General features: G+C 49.8%; 1 protein-coding gene and 1 non-coding gene across 2 annotated transcripts in view; one reads left to right on the top strand and one right to left on the bottom strand.

The window, feature by feature from the left end:
* The window catches only part of KIF26B (kinesin family member 26B), a 416,715-nt gene that overhangs the window by 264,270 nt on the left and 127,993 nt on the right, over positions 1-24,452 (bottom strand). The window lies entirely within an intron of this gene.
* On the top strand, positions 17,189-17,336 carry LOC122918974. Its single transcript, XR_006386735.1, has one exon. It is a non-coding gene; the product is annotated as a U4 spliceosomal RNA (small nuclear RNA).

The raw sequence follows: 24,452 nt of genomic DNA, 5'->3' as shown, positions 1-24,452 counted from the left end.
ATGAATGGCTCAGGTGTATCCCCCGCACGCACACAGCCACATTCTAAACCTCTCTAACAGGCAGATTTCTGCCCAGTTCACCTATTCATTCGAAAGAGTCACTCTTTTGTCTCTTCGTTCACTAATTGCGATCATTTACCAAACACGTATCAGTACCAAATGGGGCAAGGTTCTTTGCTAAGTGTTGGAAAATAAACATGGTCCTAACCCTTATGAACTATTACAAAACACAAGGTATTCAACACAGACCACGGTCCTCCCTCTTCAAGCTCCACAGCCTTGACCAAACCTCGGATCTCTGTGAGTCTTAGTAACGTCGTCTTCAGTGACGCAGGGATGATACTCATCCTTGGTACCAGCGGGAGAATTAAATGGAGTCACAGACAACCGGGTAACGTAGGGAAGTGTTCACTCGCTCTGTTGTACACCTGAAACGAACCTAACACTGTACGAGAACTACGCTAGAATTAAAATTCAAAACTTAATATAAAAGGGGGAGGTTAACAGAATAACAGGACCCGAGGGACCCATCCAGGTAATAAGCCCTTGGCTCCAGAGAAAGGCCAAGATCAACATGCCAAGCCCAGCGCAGCACCCAGCTCTCTGTCCAGATCTTGCCCACAGACAAGAAAACGCTCGCAGCTACGCTTATCCAGATGGACAGTTCAGGAAACGTGAAGTGGCAAGTGGCTCTCTTTCTTCCCCATGTGTCGTAAGACTGATTCCATGAATGCGCCACACCACACTCACTGAAACACCTGTGAGAAGTCACTCTGCTGGACTTCTTTCCTCACAGTGGTGGAATGTTCCAGAAGGACAGACTGACAGAGTCTCACACCACCTGAACGTCCACATAATGAGCCACGCAAACGGAATCAGTAAACGCTGGGGAGAGCTGCCAAGAGCCTCTGGGCCCACAACACCACACACGCGTGTCTGCGGGGGTCGTGGAATCACCTCCAAGTCGTGGGGCACAGAGAGAGCTGTTTCCCCTCGGCGGGGCGGGGGTCTGCTGGGCCTCCCGCCACAATGTGTGGGCAACCTCAGGGACCAGACGTGGGATCCCAGAGAAGGGTCTGAGGACTCCGTGGCTGGTAAAATGGAAAGCAAGGAAGGGCTAGAAAATACTCAAGATGCAAAAAATACTGAACCGCATAGTCAAGAGGCTATCCTCATGATCAAAAACAAAAACAAACAAACAAACAAAAACTGATGGAAGACAAAGCCTTTGGAAGTATGATTTTTTACGTGTGTTCCAGGTGCAATCCCCACCTGATTTACTGCCAAAGTTCATTCTCAAAGGACTGCGTGACTGTGTTAAGTTTCAAATATAGACATGCTCAAGATTAACTCCACGGCGTTTGGGAGCTGAAAACAGAGCCCATCTGGGGACGGTGGTTTGATTAATACCAGATCTTTCCACATTATTATTTACAAGCAGAATTTTAGCTGCTTTTTCTGCAAATAGGAGAGCCTGATTTATTGTTAACTAAGCCTGGTCACTTTTCCTAGAACCTAATTCATTAAGCCAGTATCACTGAGACGTTATTAAAAACCTTTAGACCTTAGGCAGTTAATATCAGGGTGGGTTTATTTGGGGGGCACTTTTAGTAAATAATTCAACATTAACGAGTACTATGTATTTCAAAGGTTTAGGGAAGTTGTAAAATGGGATTATTGAAGTTTCCATTTTAAAAACACGGTGTTTCTTTAGTAAAACCATACCCTGTTAATGTTATTTAAACCCGTCTGGCTCTTACCATCAACTGAAAACATGTTGTTAAACCTTCTGGAATCTTCTATTACCATTCCAGATACATTTATAAATGTCTTAAAACTTCAGGGAAGAGGAAAGAAGACTCACTTATACTTTTTACTATTGTATTCACTTTGGAAATGTGAATCCATTCACACTCAAAGAGATTTACTTTTAAAAAATTAAAGACATGGAATTCCAAAAGCATATGTGGAGGCATTTCCTGTGGTGACTTCATTCAGTCGCTCCACGTACGTTGATTAAGCACCTATTATATGCCCCGCATTGGTGACGGAGCAGAGAACAAAACAGTCTCTGCCTCCTGGACCTGTCTCTGAAGAAGAACAAGTACCAGCAAGTAAGACACGTCCAGCGGACATGGAGAACGATAAAGCAGGCAGTTAGGAAGGACTTCTGGATCGCAGCAGGGACTGCCCTTTACCTCGGGGTGGTCAGGGAGGGCTCCTCCATTGGGAGACTCTGAACAGAGACGTGAAGGCAGCGAGGTCGTGAGCCCCAGCAGGCACCCCGGGAGGGCATCCCAGCAGAGGACAGGTGCACAGGTGTGGGCCCCGACGTGGGGGCAGGCTGAGCATGCCCAGGGACCACAGGGAGGCCAGCAGAGCTGCTAACGGCTTTTACAGCCATGGGACCGGGAGAGGCCATGGAGAGAGGGGGTGCAGATAGGGAAAAGGTACGAAGGCTGAGCTCTCCACATGTTATTTTGGAGAGAGGAGACGGAACCAGGAAAAGACACTAAGAAGAAATGAGCAGCTATGTGTGGGGGCACGGAAGTGGGGATGGGAGTGGAAGAAGCTGGGGAGGAGGGTGTCATCGCGGGCTGGGGGACAGAACGTAAGGACCAGAGTCATCGGCTTTTTACGTGTGTCGACATGGACAGACCTGAAAAATGCAATTCAGGGCAAAAACATTGAGTTGTAGAAGGAGATGCCTTGGATGATTCCATCTGGATAGCATCCAAAGCTGCTCTCAGCCGACTCCCACTCGAGACCAGGGACGTTGATCGGCTTCTACTGTTTGCCCCACATAGAGTCAGCCAGAAAGAAATGAGGTCTTTGAGGGGCTGGGGTCAGGGAAGAAGGACAGATGCCAGCCGCAGGAATGACGGCCACAAATGAATGAGATGTACCTCCTGAACATCTCGAACCTGCTTCCCACACCCGCCGCTGCCTCTCCACCAGCCACAGCGGCCACCTTCGTCTCCCCCCAGGAGGACAGTGGATCCCTGTTCCACCATCTTCCTGCTGACCGTGCAACACGGCAACTGCAGTGGCTTTTGGAACTTCGGAAATTTCCACCGCTGCGTCCAAAAGCCTTCCTCTGACTGTGATGTAGCTCCCGCCTCCCTTCACATCCTCCCCTGCCACCGTGACCCGTCGGACCTTGGCTACCCTCTCACACCCTCAGAGACATCTCCCCACCCGTAGGCTCAGGCGGACCCTTATATCCCAAACCCCGTGCATTTCTTCCAGTGCCCTTTTCACAGCCGTGACTGCATAATTAAGTGGATAATTAGTCATTCAATGTCATGTCTTCCTTGAAATAGAGACTTTATGAATGGGAGCCTGTCTGTCTCACCTCTCTGTTCTCAGGGTCTAGTGTGTGGTGCAGGAACTCAGGAAGCACTTAGGAATGAATGAGGAACTGCACAGTCACCGTGGTCCAGGGCAGGACAGATGGGGACAAGGAGTTGAGGATGAAGGCTAGCGAAATGGGAAGTCCCATTTGCATCTAACAGAGAGCCTACTGAGAACCAGTTCGGCTAGAGCAGTGTGTCATTTCTGATATGTTCTTCCTGCTTCACTGTCATGGAGGAAAAAAGAATCCCAGAGGGAAGGACTTTGGTCGACCCCTGGGGTCTGAGGTGAGGGTAAAGGCCTGGACCCCTGGGCCCTGGTGTTCCCCGACACCGCCGTCCTGGGATGAGCGATTTGATGTATAAAATGAACTTGGGGGCCTAGAATGATCAGAGGCCATGTCGTGCACAGGCTGTTTGGTAAATCTGGACAGGAAGGGATGAATGCATAGATTTCAGAAAACTGTCTGTGGGATTATACAGAGCTCCTCAAAACTGAACCAAACTCCCCATATATTAAAAAAAAATTAGGGGCAAGCTGGGTGGCTCAGTCGGTACGGCATCTGACTCTTGATCGCAGCTCAGGTCTTGATCTCAGGGTTGTGAGTTCAAGTCCTATGTTGGGCTCCACATAAATAAATAAAACTTTGAAAATTTCTAAAAAGGGGAGGTAGCTGCACAACTTCATAAATAGACTCAAAACTCCTGAACTGTACACTTACAGGGGTCGATTTTATGGCATCTGATTTATATCTCAATAGAAAAGATACCCCCTTCCCATGCCAAGTCCAAAGAGTGTCTTAGTGCTTCTTTTAATGGTACACATACATAGGCTACCCACAGGCATCTATAATCTCAGAAGCCTGCCTTCCATAATCAGTTCTGGCCCCTGGTACTTCAAAAGTAATAGCATAAAGTGAAGTGTATTAGCTAGCCTGAGCCAGGAGCATATCAAAGTCTGAAAAGCCATTGCTAATGCGGGATAGTCACGTCAGCACAGAATAACCCAATCAACATCCCCACCAGGCTGGAGAAACTTTCCCCACTGAGTCCAGGCAAAGGCCACAAGAATAATCTGAAAGTAGGGGCACCTGGGTGGCTCAGTGGGTTAAGCCTCTGCTTTCGGCTCAGGTCATGATCTCAGGGTCCTGGGATCAAGCCCCGCATCGGGCTCTCTGCTCAGCAGGGAGACTGCTTCCTCCTCTCTCTCTCTGTCTGCCTCTCTGCCTACTTATGATCTCTGTCTGTCAAATAAATAAATAAAATCTTAAAAATTAAAAAAAAGAATAATCTGAAAGCGAAGTCCGACCTGATGAGCCACATATTATTTCTTGCCATGACAGTTGACTTCCAGTACCAGTTTAATATCTCACAAGACCCACGTAGCCTAGGCTACACAGTCATTGACTTTTTCACACACGGCAAGGACATCTATCTTATAAACACTTCGGGTGTGATCAATACACTTCAACTCACAGAGCTGTTGGAAGGATGGGGAATGTGCGGCGAGGTGTCCAAGGGAGTTCGCCAGAACGTTCTTATCCATCGGGTCAGAGATCACAACGTATCATCAGTGGAGTGAAGCAGGAAGAGTAATGGCCGATTAGATCCAAACCCTTTTATTGAGTCATGTTTGAGAAGTAAAGGAAATGTGGTGCTTAACATTTCGTTGTGCTTACCAGCACACAGAAATGTGTCACGCACGCACACCCGTCGATACGGATCACTCGGTAATGCATATGCAAATGAGTCGGACAGACACATAAGCAGAAACTGACATCCAGGAAAAGGCCAATGTCTCGATCAGGGATGGGCCACCTTTGACAATAAATGCCTTTGGCTTTGCAGGCCACGTGGTCTCTGCTGCAGGTTCCCAGCTCCGCTACTACAGCAAAAGTTGCCACAGATGAGCTTGATCTGGCTTTCAGGTTACCATTTTCTGTTCCCCGGTATAGATAATGGAAGTGCAGACTTTTTAGGAAAAGTTACTTACACCGTCCAAAGGACTCTTTCTAAAGAATTAGAGGAGATCTTGTCTTCTAATAAAATTATGAGACGTAATTTCTGCTTATGATGACTCAGCGTCTACTACGAACATTAATTAATTTCATACTGTGTGGAATGACGTCATGTCCAAGGGGACAGGATAGTGTAAAAGGCTGTGCCCTTAAGCCATCTGGTTTCAGAAGGGTGTACTGGAGATGGCTGGGGTCTGTTTCTTGTCTTATCTCCTGCTGTCAAGCTGTGAGGCGTCCCTTTGTTGGGTTTGTGTTTGCAATTACCTCTACCTTTAATTTGCCATTTCTGATCTGCTCCAGGCCAAGAACAGTATCTAACCTAGGCCTGGCTCTGATGGACAGGGGCTCTCTACTGAGTCCAGAAACAGGAATCCCAGCTTTGCTCCCCCTGTGTGGCTACTCCATGGCCCTTTGGATAATGTTCCAATTTGTCATTTATTTTACTCAAGGTTGCTAGATAAGTGACTCATGGGAGAGGTGTGACCCTTGTCTGTGTGTATGTGTACCCCAACACACACACACACACCCATAGTTGTTTGTTTCTTCACTCAACAAATATTTACTATATTCCTGTGTGCTCATCACTGTTCTGAGTACTCGGAATGCATTAGTGAACAAAAGATAACACACACACACACACACACACACAATGCATTAGTGAACAAAAGATAACACACACACACACACAATGCATTAGTGAACAAAAGATAACACACACACACCCTATTTCTTGAGAAGCCAGAATGCCCACGCAGTCAATTTTCTCTTCACATCTCATTTCCTGCCTCGTTTCTCCGCATGATGGGCCCCCTTGGAAGCAAAAGTAAGTTTAGCACACCTGCTAAAGACAGAAGGCCTGGCGGACTACCCGGTATTCCAAGTGGTCAGCCTGTTCCTGGATCATTTAAAACGCTTGTTTGACTGTTAACGAGGCAATAAATTCCCGTGATCTGGGAGGTGAACCCAAAATCCTAGCGTGGGTTTCGGTTTCCTATAAAACAGACTTCTCGAAGCGCCAGACTTTCCAGTTTAATGAAGCTGGTGCTGTGGTCCCTGAGCATTTAGGGGAGAGGAAGGTTGGAAACTTGCAAGACGCCTGCAGTGTTCAGGTGAGGAAGGCCAGAAAGCGTGCCATCGGTCCAGAAAGCAGACAGGAGCCAAAACAGGCAGTCGCCAGACCCCAGGGTCCCCTCCAGAGCGCCCAAGCCCTAGCGCTCCACAGGGCCGCACTGCCCAGACCTACTGAGAAGCAAATCAGGACTAGGGGGAGGGTGTTTCCCTAAGGTTGCATCAGGGGAGATTCCACGGTCATGGAGAAAGAAACACAGCACCACCCCCCAGGAGCAGATCAAGGTCACCATCCTCAGGGGGCCAGACCAAGCATCAGGCCACCCGGACAAAGCACACGCAAACACCTGGGATTCGCCACCCCGCCATGGGCCCTCGGGTACCACGCGCTGACCTGACAGTCCCTCACCTTGTCCGTCCCCTCTCCTCTCCTGGGGAACAGGGGATGGCGCTTCTTCTGTAGATCATCCTTACAGCACGGGATCAAGAGCAACCCCGGGCAGGGGCAGCAATCACTGTGCAGGACCTCTCTGTCTCTTCAGGGAATTCCAGTTCTGACTCACTTCCCAACCCCTCCTTGGTCACTGGGCAGGTCCTTCTAGATACTTCTACCTCATCCAGTCCAAAGATGCCCACTCCTCAGATGAAGAAAGCCAGTGCCCTGGCTTGCCATCACATTTGAGGGTGTGTGTATGCATGCATGCGTGTGGATGCGTGTGTGTGTGCGTGCACATGTATGCACACACACACACACCACTGTGCACAGTGCCCTAGGCAACAAGTGTCTGGAAGGCAGGAGTCTGGGATGCCAGGCCCAGGGGGGCCAAGTCAAGACCACGGCTGGGGGAAAGACAAGCCCAATCCAGGGCTGGACCTGGGCTGACAGGAGTCTCTCCGGAGCCAACGGAACCCTGCCCTGGGAAGAGGTGAATCTGTAGGCAGGGCTAGCCCAGTTATGCCTTCACCTTTGTCCTGGAAGGGCCAGCTGGGCAGCAGAGCCCAGAGATGGGCTGGACAGTCAGAAGGGCTCACAGGTGAACAGGGCAGGTGCAGGGCGGGGACACCCACTGGCATGGGTCCCACGGCTTTTCTCTGTCCCTATACTTAGGATGATGACCCAGACCACAGGCCTATTGAATGTACTGGGGACTCCAGATGATGTGCAGTTCTTCCCGTGTGGGGACACGAGCTTTGGAACCAAACAGATTTGGGTTCAGATCCCAGCTCTGACACTGGATCCACGCGTGGCCTTAGTCCAGCTACATCCCCTCTTTGGCTTCCTTTTCCATGAAAACAGAATGGCAGGAACGTCTACCTCACGAGCCTACTCTGGGTCTGAGCAGAGGGTGATTACGGGAAGGGCTTGGCAGAGGCAGAGACGTGGCGAACGCTCAGAAACAACCCTCATCAGAGAACAGGCTACCAAGAGCCACGCACTACACACCAATATTGCAAACTCATTGCGCCTTCGTGGGGGTGGGCTGTTTCCTTGCCTGGCTAGCATCCGCCGTCCTCCCCAGAAGAGGACCCTCCTTCTCAGCCGACCCTCCAGGGAGCCCCAGCCCAGCCCGGTCAGGGGTCATTAATCTGGGGGAGGGCCGAGGTCAATGTTCTGAAGACTCCTGCAGGGCACCTTCCTGCGTACCCCGGTGGCTTGTCACCTATGTGTCGGAGGAGGAGGGGCTGAGCTGGTAGGGAGTCTGCTCTTTGCAGAAGACATCTGCTCTGAGGGCAGTAAAAGACCCAGGTGGCACTGTTTTGAAGGCAAAGAAATGAAGGACCATTTCCCTGCCATTAATCAACTGGCCTGCAAGGACTGAGCGGTCTTCGGGAAGACCAGGAAAGAACATTTTAATAACATTCCTGGGCGCTAGCGGCGAGCAGAACACAAATTAAGTTAGTAGGGAGGGCCGGGATTGCTTACAAATTGTCCGAGCAGGTTTTAAAGCTGCCTTGCAGAAAGCGAGGCGCACTTCAAGGCAGCGGCTGTCGCTTTGTCTGCAGAAGAAAAACAAGAGAGGCCGACTCCCACACATGCGGTTTCCTGTACCTCGGTGGATGGGTAACAGGAGGCCCCCAAACCCGCCTCTCGGGCTCCCTCTGGAGTCCCAAATGCCCGCCCCACCCTGCCTTCACGTGCCCTCATGGGGGAGATACTTGGGTTAAAGGTCTGGAGAGGTTAAAAGCAAAGGATCTCAGAACAGAAGATAGGGCTCCAACCTTATAACTGCAGGGAAATAGAAAGTAACACCAACCGCTTGACCCCTGTTCAAGTGCCCGGCTCAGCGGCCCCACGCTCATTCACACTGTGGGGTGACCATCCCCGCCATCCGCCCCCAGAACGTTTTCACGCTCCCAAACTGCAGCTCTGTCCCTGTTAAACTCTGACTCCCCATCCAGGCCACCCCCAGCCCCCGACCCCTGCTGTTCTGTTTTACGTCCCCTAAGCCCCTCATGTAAGTGGACTCACATAATACGGGTCTTAATTTCTGGCGTCTTTTTAGTGGAATGCCTTCCAGACTCGTCCATGGCATCAAGCTGAATGATATTCTGCACAGACAGACCTCATTCTGCTTGTCCATTTATCCTGTCGACGGACATGTGGGCTGTTTCTGCCTTTTGGCTGCCAGGAACAATACTGCCCTAAACAAGGGTGCGGACGCGTCTGTTGGCGGTTCCAGCCGTAGCCTAAGTCCTCCCCAGTGTCCCCGTCCTGCTTTTCCCTTCCCGCTTTCCACTTCCGCATTTTCTCCCAGTCCTCCGATTTTTGCTGCGTAAAATATCCTCCTGTGACACCATGACGGCTCCAGCCAGCATTTTGCCCTCCTCTTGGGGAGGCTGCCTGGGGGGACCCATGTAGAAAATACAGTCTCCCCAGGAGATGTGCCTGCACCGTCCCTTCCCGCTTCTGAACCTGCCTCCCACCCCACCGCTGACCGACAAAGCCGACCGCTCTGTAGACCTGATGTCGTGTGCTGGATGAAAGCCACAGACGCTGTCCCCAAGCAAAGCAAGGTGATGAGCCATTAACGGAAGCCAAGTACAGTGCCTGATGCTGGCACAGCCACCAAGAATCCTTGCCATCTCGTGCAAAGCATACACAAGCTCTGCAGACTGATGTGAGGACCCCACAATCCCTGTGGGACTCGTAGGGGGCCGTGGCTACGGGACCATGAATGTGACATCAAGAGTGGACGGGGGAGGGGGGCAGTGGGCGATGTGTACAGGAGATGAGCAGGGACCGTGGCTTCCAGGGGCCAGTCCTGTGACATCGGCAGGGATGAGGACATGCCAGGGAAGGCGGGAGGCTGAAATGATCTGGGAGGGAAGTAACAGTAGACCAGACAAAGGCTCCGTTGGTAAAGAGTTTCCTAGGGCAAAATAAACAAAGAGGAAGTGCTTACTGGTGACATTCGGCGGCTTGGGAAGAATGCATTTCAAACTGCAAATCCAAGATCTGGGGAGTGAATCCTCATTACCAGTGAGAACCCCCGCTCTGTCCGGAAACGTTCTACCCACCTCGCCCCCGACCCCTGGGAGACCGGTGGGGCTTATGTCACTTTTAGTCCTGTGCCTGAAGGAGTCGACGACAGCTCAAAGAAAGGTTGACCTACACACTCTTCCACCACCAACACGAGAAGATTCGCAGCAGCTTCACCCAGCCCACAGCCCCCCGCTTACCGCACGTCCGGTCCCCCCACCTCCGGTCTTCACCTAGAATCCCAGCTAACCCAGTCCCTGCCTTTCCCGCAGGTGTAAAAAGTACACACCGTCCCCGCTGGGCACATGATTTTATGACCGCACGTTACGCAGTAGAACGCGGTGACCGTGACACTGTGGACATCTACCCATGTGTCCTCTACGTCCAGGTGGCAGGGTCGAGTCTCACGGCCAAGCAGGCCTTGTGGAGAGCAACTGCCTCCACCGGTCAGGTGACCGTTCATGAGTCCAGCCTGCGAGCACCTGGGGGGGCCTGTCTCGCAGAGCACAACCGACACCTGTCCCCACCACCAATGGCACCTTAGGTCCGGGTGGATGCGACATTTTGGCCAATGTGGTTCCCTCAAATTTCCTTCAACAAATTTCAAGTCATGCCTTCAGCTAAATTCTTAGACGGCAGAAGCCCTTCCTTACGAGTACCTTGAGGTATTTAGTCTTGAATTACATATTGAGTTATAACATTTGCTTATTTTTTTACATTTTATTTTAATTCAATTAATCAACATATAATGTATTACTGGTTGTGGAGGTAGAGGTCTGTGGCTTGTCAGGCTTATATAACACTCAGTGCTCATTCCGCCTCGTGCCCTCCTTAACGTCCATCCCGCACCCACCCCCGCGCCCTCCCCCCTCCCCTCCAGTAAATCTGTTTCCCGTGATTAAGAGTCTCTTATGGTTTGTCTCCCTCTCTGGTTTCGTCTTTATTTTTTCCTCCCTTCCCCTATGATCCTCTTCTGTTTCTCAGATTCCATGCATCAGTGGGATCATAGGATAGTTGTCTTTCTCTCATTGACTTATTTCACTCAGCATAATACCCTCGAGTTCCATCCACGTTGTGGCAAATGGCAGAATTTCTTTCTTTTTCTTTTTCTTTTTTTTTTTTTTGATGGCTGTGTATCTTGTATTTTAAATACACAGAGTGTCGAGGGCTATTAACTTGTTCAGCTTGGGCCCTGCGCCACCTCAAAGCTGGCTTGTCAGTCTTCTAAAACTCACCATGTAGGACCCCCGCCAATGTCTTGGTTCCTCAGAGAGCTTATGCAACCCCATTCAGGGCCCGGGCTTCACCGGCAAGAACAGGGTTCCCAGGCCTTTGTCTGTGACCCTCAGCAGAACGAGAGCTGTATTTTCAGAGCAGCTGTCCTGTCACCCCAAAGTGTCCAGGCCCCTCCCGACAGCCACCCTGCGTTCCTCCTACGTCGCTGCTCTGGGGCTCCGCCCTCCGGGAAATCAGCATTCGGGGCCTGGGCTTTCAGATCACCTCGGGGGGCACTTTGCCAGCCTGCCGCTCTGGGCTCTCGAACCCCTCCTACTCCTTAGGTTGGATTTTCTGTCTTGGTTGGGGTGTCCCCCGCTTCATTGGGGGGCAGGTCTCTCTTAGCACTTAGTCTGAAATCCTTAAGAGCGCGAGTGAATGGATCAGCCGTCTGCCGGGATTCTCTGCGGGGGGTCTCGTGTGGCGCTCTGCCGTGGCCTGTCACCCGCCATCCCACCTGGGGGTCTCAGGCCTCGTTTCTCTGCCGGGAGAAAACAGCACCCCCTGCTCTGACGCCCCACCCAGGCCAGCCCGGTGGCAGGGGGAGTCTGTGCTCTGCAAGGGGACAGCTCGGCACATGGGGTCTTTGGACCAGAGAGCAAGCAGTGTCTTCTCGGAAAACACGGGCTCCGGATACCAAGGCCCCTCTTTGGTTTAAGTGACGCCAGTATCTCGGCACCGTCTGTTGTTATGGGCGGCGACGAACCTCCAGGGCATTCAGTGGAGAAGGGCAAGGAACCCTGAACGAGGGGAGGGCCATCATCGTGGCTTGCTGGGAAGAAGCAGGAGAGGGGACAGGACGGTGACACACCTGTGCTATTGGCCTGGATGTCCAGATTGCCCCCCTCCCCCAGTCCTTCCGGCTTGTTCTGGGGGCCTCGTCTCCCCAGTCCAGGTCCCACAAGGGCCAGCGGGGTGCGTGTATGTGGCTTGTTAGCCGTTGTCAAGAATGAGCGCCTGGGTGGCTCAGTGGGTTAAGTCGCTGCCTTCAGCTCAGGTCATGATCTCAGGGTCCTGGGATTGAGTCCCACATTGGGCTCTCTGCTCAGCAGGGAGCCTGCTTCCTCCTCTCTCTCTGCCTGCCTCTCTGCCCACTTGTGATCTCTCTCTGTCAAATAAATAAATAAAATCTTTAAAAAAAAAAAAAAAGAGTAATGGGGTATTTAGGTAAAGGGACTCTGCCCTTCCCATTCACAGACCTAGTGATGGCGGCTTCCCTCTTGGACTTGCATCGGTGACAAGTGGGGGGTTCCCAGCCCCTGGGACTCGGACGCTGCTCGGAGGCTGATGAGACGGGGGTTAGAACGCAGCCCCCACACAACCAGCCCGGTGCAAACATTCAGTCTCCCGGGAGTCCCTAACATGCTCTGGGGACTGGTGGCCCCTCTTCTCCCGCACCCCCCTTCGCCACCAAAGGGGAAATGGCAGGAACGGCTGATGCTTTTCAAGCATACGGCCACCCTGAGAGCCTGTGAACTCAGCTGGTTTCCTTCCAGCGATATCCAGATGCCCGCATTTTAATCCACAATCTACTGCCTTTTGCGCAGAACTGCAAAATGACAGAAAATGAGAGAAAATTACCCTCTAATAGATGATAATATATTAATAATCGCGCACAATGCAGCCCAGACGGCGCGTGGACGCGGAGAGCTGAAGGGGGACCCCGCCCGCCCGACAAGCATGCATGAAACGTCCAGGGTAAGTCCGACTCGCTGCTCTGCCTCCTGCCTTCACGACCCCAGGGACAGACTGCAGGAGTTGTTGGCGACCCTGGGGCCCGTCCGGGGAATGGGTGAAGGGCGATCAGAGTGTCACGGTGCCGTGCCCCTCTGCCCTCGTGGGAGCTGGGCTTTTATGAACCACTGGTCACTGACAAGTAAAATGTGATGAAGAGATCCAAACAGGAAGACGTACCAGGTACGATTACGACGAACTCATCACCTTGGGCCTGACTTAGAGACACACAGGCGAGCCCGAAACACAGGGCTGAACCGCGGGTGGCCGCATAGACGTGGATTGCTTTCCATAAATAAAACACGGTCCCGGGCCGCCTGGGCGGCTCAGTGGGTTAAGCCGCTGCCTTCGGCTCAGGTCATGATCTCAGGGTCCTGGGATCGAGTCCTGCATCGGGCTCTCTGCTCGGCGGGGAGCCTGCTTCCCTCTCTCTCTCTCTCTGCCTCTCTGCCTACTTGTGATTTCTCTCTGTCAAATAAATAAATAAAATCTTTAAAAAAAATAAAAATAAAAAATAAAACATGGTCCTGTAAACATATTTTCCTGACTTCAGGTTTAGTTTCTCTAGTCTAACTTCCTTTAGGGTAAGAATACAGTATCGGATCCCTGGGACATACAAAATACGTGTTGATTGGCTGCTTCTGTTATTGGGAAGGTTTCTGGTGGGCAGGAGGCTATGAGTACTTAAGTTCGGGGTGAGTCGAAAGGGATACGTGGGTTTTCAACTGCGTAGGAAGTTGGTGTCCCTAACATCTGCATTGTTTGGGAAGAAACTGGATGAAAGCAATGAACAGACAGAGGGCTACAAAGGCCTGAGTCGCAGGAAAATTCCCCCCCACGCCGCACCGGTTTTTTTTTTTTTTTTGCAAGTATTAGGCCTGAGACCCCAAAAAAGGACCCAATGACTCCCCCACCAGGACACACTCCAGGTGGTGCAGGAGTGAGCGAGACCATGTCTCCTGCCCCATTTGGGGCCACTCCCGTGAGCCACCATCAGCTAAGCACGGGCCTGTCAGCAGAGCTGCTCGCTCAGGAGCTCCCTGCCCTGGGTCACCTGTCACCCTCTTGCCAGCTCTGACAGGAGCAGATGGATCTACTCACTGCCACTCTTCACGCACCCCGGCTAGAGGATCAAGGCATTCCTTCAATCCCCAGTTAGCCCGTTATCGCGTTCTGGAAGCCACGAGCGCTTGATGGCTGATAAACTCTACCACTGCAGATAATACCTTCATAAACGTGCAGCACGCTCGCTTTTTTTTTTTCCTGCATTTGTCTAGTGTCTTCAAACACTGGAAAACACATTTAATTAAAGAAATAGCCGAAACCACGTAGATGTTTGTAGTCACTGCAGAAGAAAAGGCGTCAGAGGCTAGACTCCTTGGCAGTCTACGTTACGAATCAGTGGTTCTGGGGACACCTGGGTGGCTCAGTTAGTTAAGCATCTGCCTTTGGCTCAGGTCATGATCTTGGGGTCCTGGGATCGAGCCCCACACCAGGCTCCCTGCTCAGCAGGGAGTTTGCTTCTCCCTCTGTCTCTGCCTGCCATTCCCCCTGCTTGTGCTCTATCACTGACAAATAAATTCTTTAGGAAAAAAAAAAGAAGAAAGAAATAGAGAGGAAGGAAGGAAGGGAGAGAAAGAAAGAAACAGTGGTTCTAGACTCTTCCTGGAGCCTCTGAGATCCTCCAAGGTGGAATCATGTAGCAGCTGGCAGGCAGGAAGCCATTCAGCACGTGGGAATCGTCCGATTCATGAAAATATCGAGACCCCTTCTCAGCACACAGCACTGGGGGAGTTGGGACTTGTAAATTCCAGGTCAAGAGCGCCTACTGTCTATTCCAGGAAATGCAGACTTCTAGGGTTAGGTCATAGCTACAAGTCGGGAGGAGGGAGAGACTAGGGATTACTGACCTGTGAATAATTGGGGGGGGGCAGTTAGGAGCACCTGTTGACCAGAAGCCTTACCAATAACGTAAAGTCAATTAACACATATTTGTACATTGTATATATCATATCCTCTATGATATATCCTGTATGATATGTACATTGTATATATCATATCCATATCATATTCCTTTCTCCATACAATAAAGGAAGCTAGAGAAAAGAAAGTTACTAAGAAAATCATAAGGAAGTGGGGCGTCCGGGTGGTGCCATCCTCTGACTCTTGGCTTCAGCTCAGGTCATGATCTTTGGGTTGCGAGACCGAGCTTTGCGTCAGGCTCCACATTCAGTGTGGAATCCGCTTGAGATTCTCTTTCTCTCTCTCTCTCTCTCCCCCTCTGCCCCTCCTGCCTGTGTGGTCCCTCTATCTCAAATAAATAAATAAATCTTAAAAAAAAAAAGAAAGAAAGAAAATCATACCAGATTTATTGCAATAGTTCTGCATATAAGGAGACGTGCACAGGTCAAACCCATGTCGTTCAAGGGTCAACAGTAAAACAATCTTTGTGACAAACAGGGTCAATAAGGCTCGCTTATGTTTATACCCCATGCTCGGATCACCTGTAAGGATACCACTACGTAAAGAAGGCTTTTTGACGGGTTTTTCAAGGCCAACCCTCAAAACTCTGCCATCTGGCAAAGGGCATGAGTGGAGAGAAAACAGGAGAAACCTGATGGTCCTCACCAGAAACAGAATCCCTATAAACCGAAAGGAGGTTTCAGCTCTGGGGCGTCGATCACTGGGGCCCCACAGTGCATGTGCACGGTCTTCTCCTTCCTCTCCTTGGTGTCCAGCTTTGTCAAGCTGTAACTGACACGTGACACTGTGTAAAGTCAACGTGTGCAGCGTGATGACCTGATACACATGTATACATGGTGAACACTGAGAAACGCTCACCACCACGAGGTGAGTTAACACTGCCTTCTTGTCTGGAAGGAGGATCCCCCAAATTGTAGAAAGTTCCTGTCTCCCAAAACTTCACTCTGTCCCTGGCCCCAACATCATTGTGGTTATAACATATATATTTTTTTTTACTTCTTTAGACTGTAAAGGGTGGGTAAGGACAAGTAAGATACGAAGGGAATGTGTAGGAAAGACCAGATGAAGACCAAGGGGTGACCATGAAGGCAGGGAAGGGGTCCCACTCACGGCCTCGCTTCTGGGGACCTGATCCTCCATCTGCATCTCATGACCCTGAGATCACGACCTGAGCCAAACTCAAAAATCAAACGCTAAACCGATTGAGTCAGCCAGGGGCCCCTCTTTCAGCTTTTAATATATATATATATTTTATGAAACATCTATTATGTGCCAGGCACTGCACTAAGTGTCCTAAGTTCAAAGGTAAACGATGAAACAGTCCCATCCCGTTGGCTATAGACACATAAACAATCTAAATGAGGTGAGAAAAGGATCCATTCCCCCTTGGGTATGTGTGTGAGCAGGTGGCGACAGACACGGACTTTCTTTAGGAACCTGGTATCTCGGATCCTCCTCTCATGTCTGCAAGTCTGCAGGAGCCCAGCGGCGACAGGCTCTGGGCGTAGTGGCCCCTGACTCATGCCTGGCCCTGCGGGGGGAGTCTCAGATGCCGCACTCGCCAAACACCGCACAGGGCACCAAAGTAGACGTCTCAAGTCAAGGAAGATAGACAAGGACCTGGGCACTAAGCCAAGGAGGACTGATTAAAAAAAAGAGAAAAGAATCCATCGTAACCAAAAAGCACGAGGATTCGTTTTATCCTCCACGGTCTCTGCAATCTCGTGGTACAGAGAACTTTCTCCATAGAGATTTCCCCAGCCCCCAGCAGAGGGATCTGCCTAGAACCTCGGGGGATTTTGTAGGAAACGCTATCCCTGTTTACTGCCTCTGAGGAAAGAAGTCTTTCTGGCCCGCCAGCACATCTCAAAGTTCTGTATGAAGAGGAGGCCATGTCTTGAAGATCAGACGTCCAAAACAATATATTCTGATTTTATTTTTTTTCTGGTAACTCTGTCCACCATATGGTCCCTATCCAGGCGTGACAACGTACTTCCTGCTCAGCCTGGACCAGGCAGATCCCAACCAACTCCACCCACGCTGCCCACTGTGCACTCCTTCGGGGCACACAGTAGGAGCTTACTAAATGTTTTGAGGGGAAGAATAATTATGCAGGTAGACGGACTGATTAATTAACAAATTAACTACATGAACAGGTAGTACCTTAGAGAGTCAGGCTTTTAGAGCATTTTGTTTAAGTATGGAGCCCAACATGGGGCTTGAACTGATGACCTTCAGATCAAGCTCTGAGCTGAGATCAAGAGTCGGAGGTTTAAAGCTTTGCGCAGTGGCAGTATCGTAGCCAATGAGGTTTATCCGAGGCGCGATTATTGCTAATTGAAAGAGTCGGAGGTTTAACCAACTGAGCCACCCGGGCGCCCCTAGAGCCTTTCTTCAGAGCAAATTTAAGTAGCGTTTTCAGATTGTTCAAAGATACAGTCCTGAACAGAACCTTCCTGGGAAGTCAAATCTGAAATGCAAATTAGTGGTTCACTGATAGATACTGCGGCTTGGTCTTTCCCCATCAAGAGAGGCCTCCTTCAAAAGGCGGATCTTCTTGATTTTGGTAATGAATTTCTTGCAACTTTTCAGACTCATTCACAGTTTGGGGGCAAAATCACTGGCAATTGTGACTTTTGTCTGCCATGAAGTTCTTTTTCCCCACATTTCAAAATCATGGTAACTGTATCAAGTTTCAGGAACCATAAACTCGCTCAACCATATTTACAAAATGAAAGCAAGAACATCCCCCCTTCAGAGAGACTGCTGGGAGGGCCAAACGGGGTTATGGCTGGGGAAGGATTTTGCGAAACCGCAAAGCACAAAACACAGATAGGGCATACGTATACACACACGCACATGTGTACACATATATGTGGATATACACACATATGTAATGAGTGTGAACAATACATATACACCAAGTAAGACATACATACAGACGTATGTATATACACACCACCTAAAATAAATATTAATGGTAAGACTTTTGTCTATTTATTATTTTATTTTAAGATTTTTTTATTTGAGTACCTGACAGCTCAAAACTCCCAGCACGTATCCCCTCCTCAGTCCTACATCAGGGCCAAGCATTGTTCCCATTTTGCAGATGTGCCAAAGGAGATCCAAAGAAATCAGGTGACTTGCCCAGGGTCACCCAAACCCAGTATCACTAAATGACTTAGGAGCCAACTGGAGAAACTGACCCATGAGCTCGACCTGTTTTCTACTACACTTTGCTGCCATCTAACTGACAAGGTTAAAAACACCCAAATTTATGACCCAAGCACTAGAAGAATGAACAAGCATTAGCCATCGTTGAATCCTTGGTTAGCTTTTTGTGAAGGGGCTCTGTCCTTGTTAAAAAGCAAGATCTATTCAATGTCCATATTCCTTCATCTTTTTGTTACTCTGGGCATCTCTAAGAATTATAAACAATTACCACCCAAGCAACAGAAAACCCACAATCAATGAGAATGCGTGAGCTGCCAGAGGCAAGGGCACCCGGGCAGCTCCATCAGTTAAGAGTCCGACTCTTGATTTCAGCTCAGGTCATGATCTCAGGGTTGTGGGATTGAGTCCCATGTCAGGCTCCTTGCTCAGCAGGGAGTCTGTTTGAGGGTACTCTCTCTTCCTTTCCCCGACCCTCCCCCTCCAAAATAAATAAATCTTCAAGAAAACAAGTTAATAGATGCATTTGTTGTTCCTGTATCCACTAGAAGATGACTTGAGAATGTATCTTTTCCTTCAACCAATGCCAGCATTCGGATGCTTCAAGCAAAAGAAAGTCACGGGTTTGATCTGCCTGGGGTAGGTGTGTTTGGCTTGCTTTGTTCCTGACTTCGGGGTAAAAGGGGGCTGAGAGCTAAACTCTGTGTCATGGTTTTCCCTTATGATCTGGCAGTGCATTACCCAGACTCCCGCTTAAAGGTGAGCTCCAAGATAACCCACTGACTTCCACAAGGATAGAATCCACGGTCTGAGCCACACAGCTGCTCAGCTGAGCTAACTGGCATGCCCTCTCCTTCCGAGGTCTCTCTTCAGAATACTGGCCAATCGTGGCTAATCTCAGCAACATCTCCGATGGGAATAAGGAAGCTCCAGTTTTGATTTCTGTTCTAACATCTTTACTTGCGCAAGACTTTCCGTCTTTCAGCGCTTCGGTTTTCTGAACTGAGATAGGTAAAATTCTCTTGTAAGACGATCATGGTTAGGCTACCGTGGAATTTAGCTGATTTCCTCGGAGGAACAAGATTCTTGATATGCGCTAACACTCAGCTTTGCCATATTAAGTGAGGACCTTTTAACCAAGAGTGAAATCCATTGACCATATTCCAACCAGGGGTAAGAATAAGCAGAGGAGATGGTTGTGAAAAACAGAGACCTCTGGATGCACCTGTGTTCCAGAAAATGTTTCAGCTCAAGTAGAAACGCAGTAAATTCTGTCACTGTTACTGAAATACACAAGGAAGGGAAAATACTTGAGTTTAAAAAGGAAGTAGAAGGACACTGTAGGATTCCAACTACATGGCCTTCAGGAAAAGATGAAACTATGGAGCAGGAAAAAATCGGTCTTCTAGAGGGGGGAAAGGAAACGGGCAGAGCCCGTGGGGTGTTTAGGGCAAGGAAACCATCATTCTGTATATGTCGTAACGATGGATGGATGTTGTCATACATTGGTCAAAACTCCTAGAACATCCAACACAAAGAATGAACCCTAAGGTAAACTATGGACCTGATAATAATCAATAATAAGTATCAATCCAGGTCCGTCAATTAGAACAAATCACACTGTGGCCAAGTGTGAATAACAGGGAGGCTAGGGGTAGGATAAGAAGCACCGGAGGACTCGTTTGTATTTTTTGCTCACTGTTTTCTGTAGAAAACCAAAGCTGCTTTTTATAAAAAATAATACTAGTAATAAATCTCTTAAGCTTTTTTTTTTTTTAAAGGACAAGGTGGGGCACCTGGGTGGCTCAATTGGTTAAGCGTCTGCCTTCGGCTCAAGTCATGATCTCAGGGTCCTGGGATCGAGCCCCACATCGGGTTCCCCATTCAGCGGGGAGTCTGCTTCTCCCTCTCCCTCTGCCCCCTACTCATGCCTGCTCTCTCTCTCTCTCCTATAAATAAATAAAATCTTTTAAAAAAATAAACATAAATGTAAAAAAAGAGGGTGGTAGAGGGGTGCCTGTCTCCTGGCCTCGGCCCTAACGACGTGACCGTGTGCACGTCAGTCCCTGCTTGTGGAACCTCCAGTCCCTCATCTGGAACAAGTAGGAATAACACTAGCGAGTCGACCTCCCAGGGCCGACTGTCCTACCAGTCAAATAAAATGAAACCTATAAAAGCACTCCACAAACAGTACCATCCTGCATACGTTCAAGTTACAGTTGTTTCTAAAAACCCAGCGTCATTTCACTGTGAACACTCACGGACTACTTGGAACAGATACGAGTTCTGAAGTCTGGGCTAATTGCAGACAAAATAGTAACAAGGAGCCTATCTTTCTGAGCTACAAAATCATTCCCGCCTGAGGGATCTGTATCTGAGCTACAACTGAACAGTCCACGGACTCATAAACCTGACCCACAGAACGCTTCCACTCACGCCTTCACAAAGCCACGGGGCTGTATTTTCCTGTACAACATTCTCTTGTCCAAGGTGACTGCAGAAATGAACCACAGACCCCTGTAAGTACTGAGATCACGGTATTCAAGTTATTCAAAAAATTCTGGAAAAGGGCCTGCAGCTTTAATCACGATGTATCCCCAGGAATTTGTGGATACATTTTCTAAAGAGTCTATCCGTCTACCTACCTACCTATTTATTTATTTAGGGAATGTGGGTGAGAGCGCAAAGCGGGGGTGGGGGGCAGAGGGAGAGAATCCTCCAGCAGACTCCCCACTGAGTGTGGAGCCTGACACAGGACTTGAACTCACGACCCTGAGATCACAACCTGAGCTGAAATCAAGAGTCAGACGCTTGACCAACTGAGCCACCCAGGCGCCCTTGCAGATACATTTTTAAGGAAGGACATGGATTCCACTACATGTACACACACAAAGTGACAAAGCTCAGAGATCACCGAATATTCTGGAATCCAGATATGGGAAATCATTACCAATGTTTCTTTTGATTAAAAAAAAAAACCCAGCATAGTAATTACTTTGCTAAGCATGAAGGATGTAGTAATGAAGTAACCTCAGCAATGATTTTTAAAAAAAAAAAAAAAAAAACAATCACCTTGTGCCAAGTCATTTTCATGGCTGTTTGTCAGGCCGGGCACGCAGCCAGGAACAGAAGCCTTCGTGGGGAATGCTGAGCAAGAAGTGGCCCAGAAAAATGCCACATTGTCACCGAGTCCTCAGCAGGCTGTTCTCTGTACTAAATGACAGCTGTAAGAAGTCCCAAAGTCAGGAAGCCCCTGCGGATGAACACGGGAGGACGGACTTCTAGGTCCCCGAAGGCTGAGAGGGTAAGTGAATGGGATCCGGTCATGGTGTCACTTAGCTGGGTGACATGTGTTTAGCGTGCGTCTTGCTTTCTGTCTGTGAGCACCCAGGGAGTTCTAACTTAAGAGGAAAAGAATACCCGTAGCTTTACTGAACTGATCTCTGCCCCCGCCCAAATCCCCATTCCTCCAGCGTCTGATACTTCATGAATCTCAGATTTTTCCTCTACGCTAACGATGCTTCTTAACCAGAGGAGAAATAAAGCTTGATATAAATCCCCAAAAGAACCATCATCCAAATATCCCTATATTTTTCCTATTTACAAAGGTTCCCTCCCCTTGGTTTAGGCTAATCTCAAGGAGGGAGCTGTCCTTGTTATTAAGAAACCCTTCTCTCTTTACTCTGTTTTGTTGGTCCTTGTCTCGTGCGCCCGCGTGAGACCTAATCTGGCCATGTTACAGCTCAGGGACGATAGACACAGCAGCAGGCAGAAGAAATCGCTTGCGGGGTTTCCAGAACCACCTTCCATCCCGGAACTCCAAGGCATGTGTCAGAGTCTTCCAAACTCATGCTCGGTGCTTACTGTCTTAGTCCTGTGACCTCCAGGAGTCACAGCAAAGCCCCCGATGTGAAAGGTCAACCCGGGAACATGACTATACTCGGTTCTGGGATATTCCAGCCCCGTCTGTTACCTACAGCTCAGGAGTCAAGCGGACACTGGTGGGCAAGTCATTCTGTCAGACTGTATAGTTCCCGGGATAAAGAGCCCCCCCCACCCCGCAGAAGCAACGGAGGCAATCAGGCAAGCCCCTGAGGGATACTCAGGTGCTGACGAAATTCTCTTTCTCTGCCTCTTCCTTCATCTTGCAGAGACTAAGTGGAATTCACAGCTGTATTTGCCATTCGTGTCCTGCCTCCTTCCCCTGAACAGTGAGAAATCTTCATATTGATCAATTGATTGATTTTGTCCGTCGTACCCGACCTTTCGTGTGTACTTAATAAATATTTGCTGTTTTGACCCAGGGTTAAATCCAAATGGGCTCCAAGATCTCCTATTTCTGGGCTCAGCGTCTGTAGCCCTCCTAACTGGGGCCGCGCGAACTAAGAGCAGAAACCACAGACTTGCCCTGGCTGCGCTTCTGGCTGATTCTGCCCCCGGAGAGAGGCCTGGCGCTGTCCTAGCCTGGAAGCGAGAAGTAGAACCGGTGACCTTAGAGACATTAGCTCGCTTCCGAGTGTTCCATTCCCATGAGTGCCCTGTATTTTTTAGGGCCACTGAAGACAGAAAGATAAAACCCGACGGCCGTTCTACTTGGGCCAAGTTTTCTGGTTTTAGGTCTTAGATCTTCCGACGGCCAGCAAGAAAGGTCCCATCCGAGGCACAGAGTGGCGCTCGTCTGCTCAGGACACCTGCCCCAGCAGGCTGTGGAGACAGCCCAGGTCCGGAGGGGTGTGAGCGAAATGACCAGACGTGCGCCCTGAAGAGTCAGCCTCTGCAAGGGGGCTTCCGCGCCCGGCTACGGAAGGAAACCAAACAAGCTCCCCGCTTTCCTAGGCCTGGGCACGCGGTCCTCTCCGTCCGTCCAAACCAAAGCACAGGCCCCACCTGGTGTCCTATAGACTCCATTCTGCAAAGTGAGAGGCGATCGGGCTGTTTTTCTCAGCAGTGCCCCAAACCAACAGCTTCCCCTGTTGCTCCCGCCTCAAGCTTAGACTAAACGGATCGATCAAGCCCCGAAGAAGAGAGGATGGTTGTCTGAAACCCAGACAAGGAGCCCTCCGGACCTGCCAGACAGAAAATCATCAGGACAATGAAGCCCTCCTTCATACTGCTCTCTGTTAGCTAGAATTTTCGAATTTGCAGAGCTGGAAGGAAGCTTCCTTCGACTCCTTCCTTCCACGGATAAGAAAAGGAAGGCCTGGCCTTTGAGATCTTTTCATGATAAGAGGACTGAATGCAGTAGATCCATTTTCAAGCAGTTTTCTAGATTTATCCTCCTCTTGCTGGGCAGGAAGGCACCGAACAACGTGGGCGCAAAATCCCAGGCAGGGAGTACAGAGAATCCAAATCACCCCCGAGATGCTGAAATCGTACATCACTGGCACGTAACAGATTCAATATGCAGGCCTGACGGGGGCATCCATCACCCGGCCTCGGGGAGCCCCGCTCCACGGCCGGACAACGCAGGCACCGCCACTCTTAAAGGAGACGCGCCAGACGCAAGCGACCTGCCCATCGCCTGGTTTCCCTGCAGGGGACAATGGGTTTCTTGGGCTCGGCTGGGTCTCTCGAGAGCCCCACGGACATCACACTGTTATCCGTGCTTATGCATTATTCCAAGTGCAACGACTACGTCAGGTTCACGTGGAGAGACCGGCTGTCCCCCGCCTGTCACAAATACCACGGGGCGGCCAGAGGGGTCTAGATACGTTGGCCCAGGTAGGATGAATGAATTGTTACTGAATTATAAAGGCAGGGAGATGAGGTCGTTGAAGCACTTTTGTATTTGTATTTTGCTTTCCTTTAATTCCAGTTAACAAACCAGGTGGTATCGGTTTCAGACATTCGACACTTCTGTACACCACGACAGGTGCCCTCCTTCATCCCCATCGCCTGTGTCACCCTCCCCCCCACCCACCGCCCCTCTGGTGCCCAGCAGTGGGTTCTCTAAAGCTAAGAGCCCATTTCTTGATTTCTCTCTCTCTCTCTCTCATTTTTCCCCTTGCTCATTTGTTTTGTTTCTTAAATGCCGTGTATGAGTGAAATCATATGCTAAGTGAAACAAGTCAATCAGAGAAAGCCAAAGACAGATACAACTGTTTTTAGAAGCAAATTCTAGGGGTGCCTGGGTGTCATAGTTGGTTGAGCCTCTGCCTTCAGCTCAGGTCCTGATCCCAGCGTCCTGGAACCTGCCAGAGTCAAGCTCCCTGCTCGTGGGGAGCCTGCTTCTCCCTCTGCCTCTGCCCCTCCCCCAGCTCATGCTCTCTCCCTCTCTGTCTCAAATAAATAAATAGAATCTTTAAAAAAATAAAATAAAGGGCACCTGGGTGGCTCAGTCGTTAAGCATCTGCCTCCAGCTCGGGTCAT

Source organism: Neovison vison, chromosome 10 (genome assembly GCF_020171115.1).
Source record: "Neovison vison isolate M4711 chromosome 10, ASM_NN_V1, whole genome shotgun sequence".
In the NCBI taxonomy this organism is placed as follows: Eukaryota; Metazoa; Chordata; class Mammalia; order Carnivora; family Mustelidae; genus Neogale; species Neogale vison.
The sequence above is the reverse complement of the archived record's forward strand: the minus strand, read 5'-3'. Positions and strand labels throughout refer to the sequence as shown.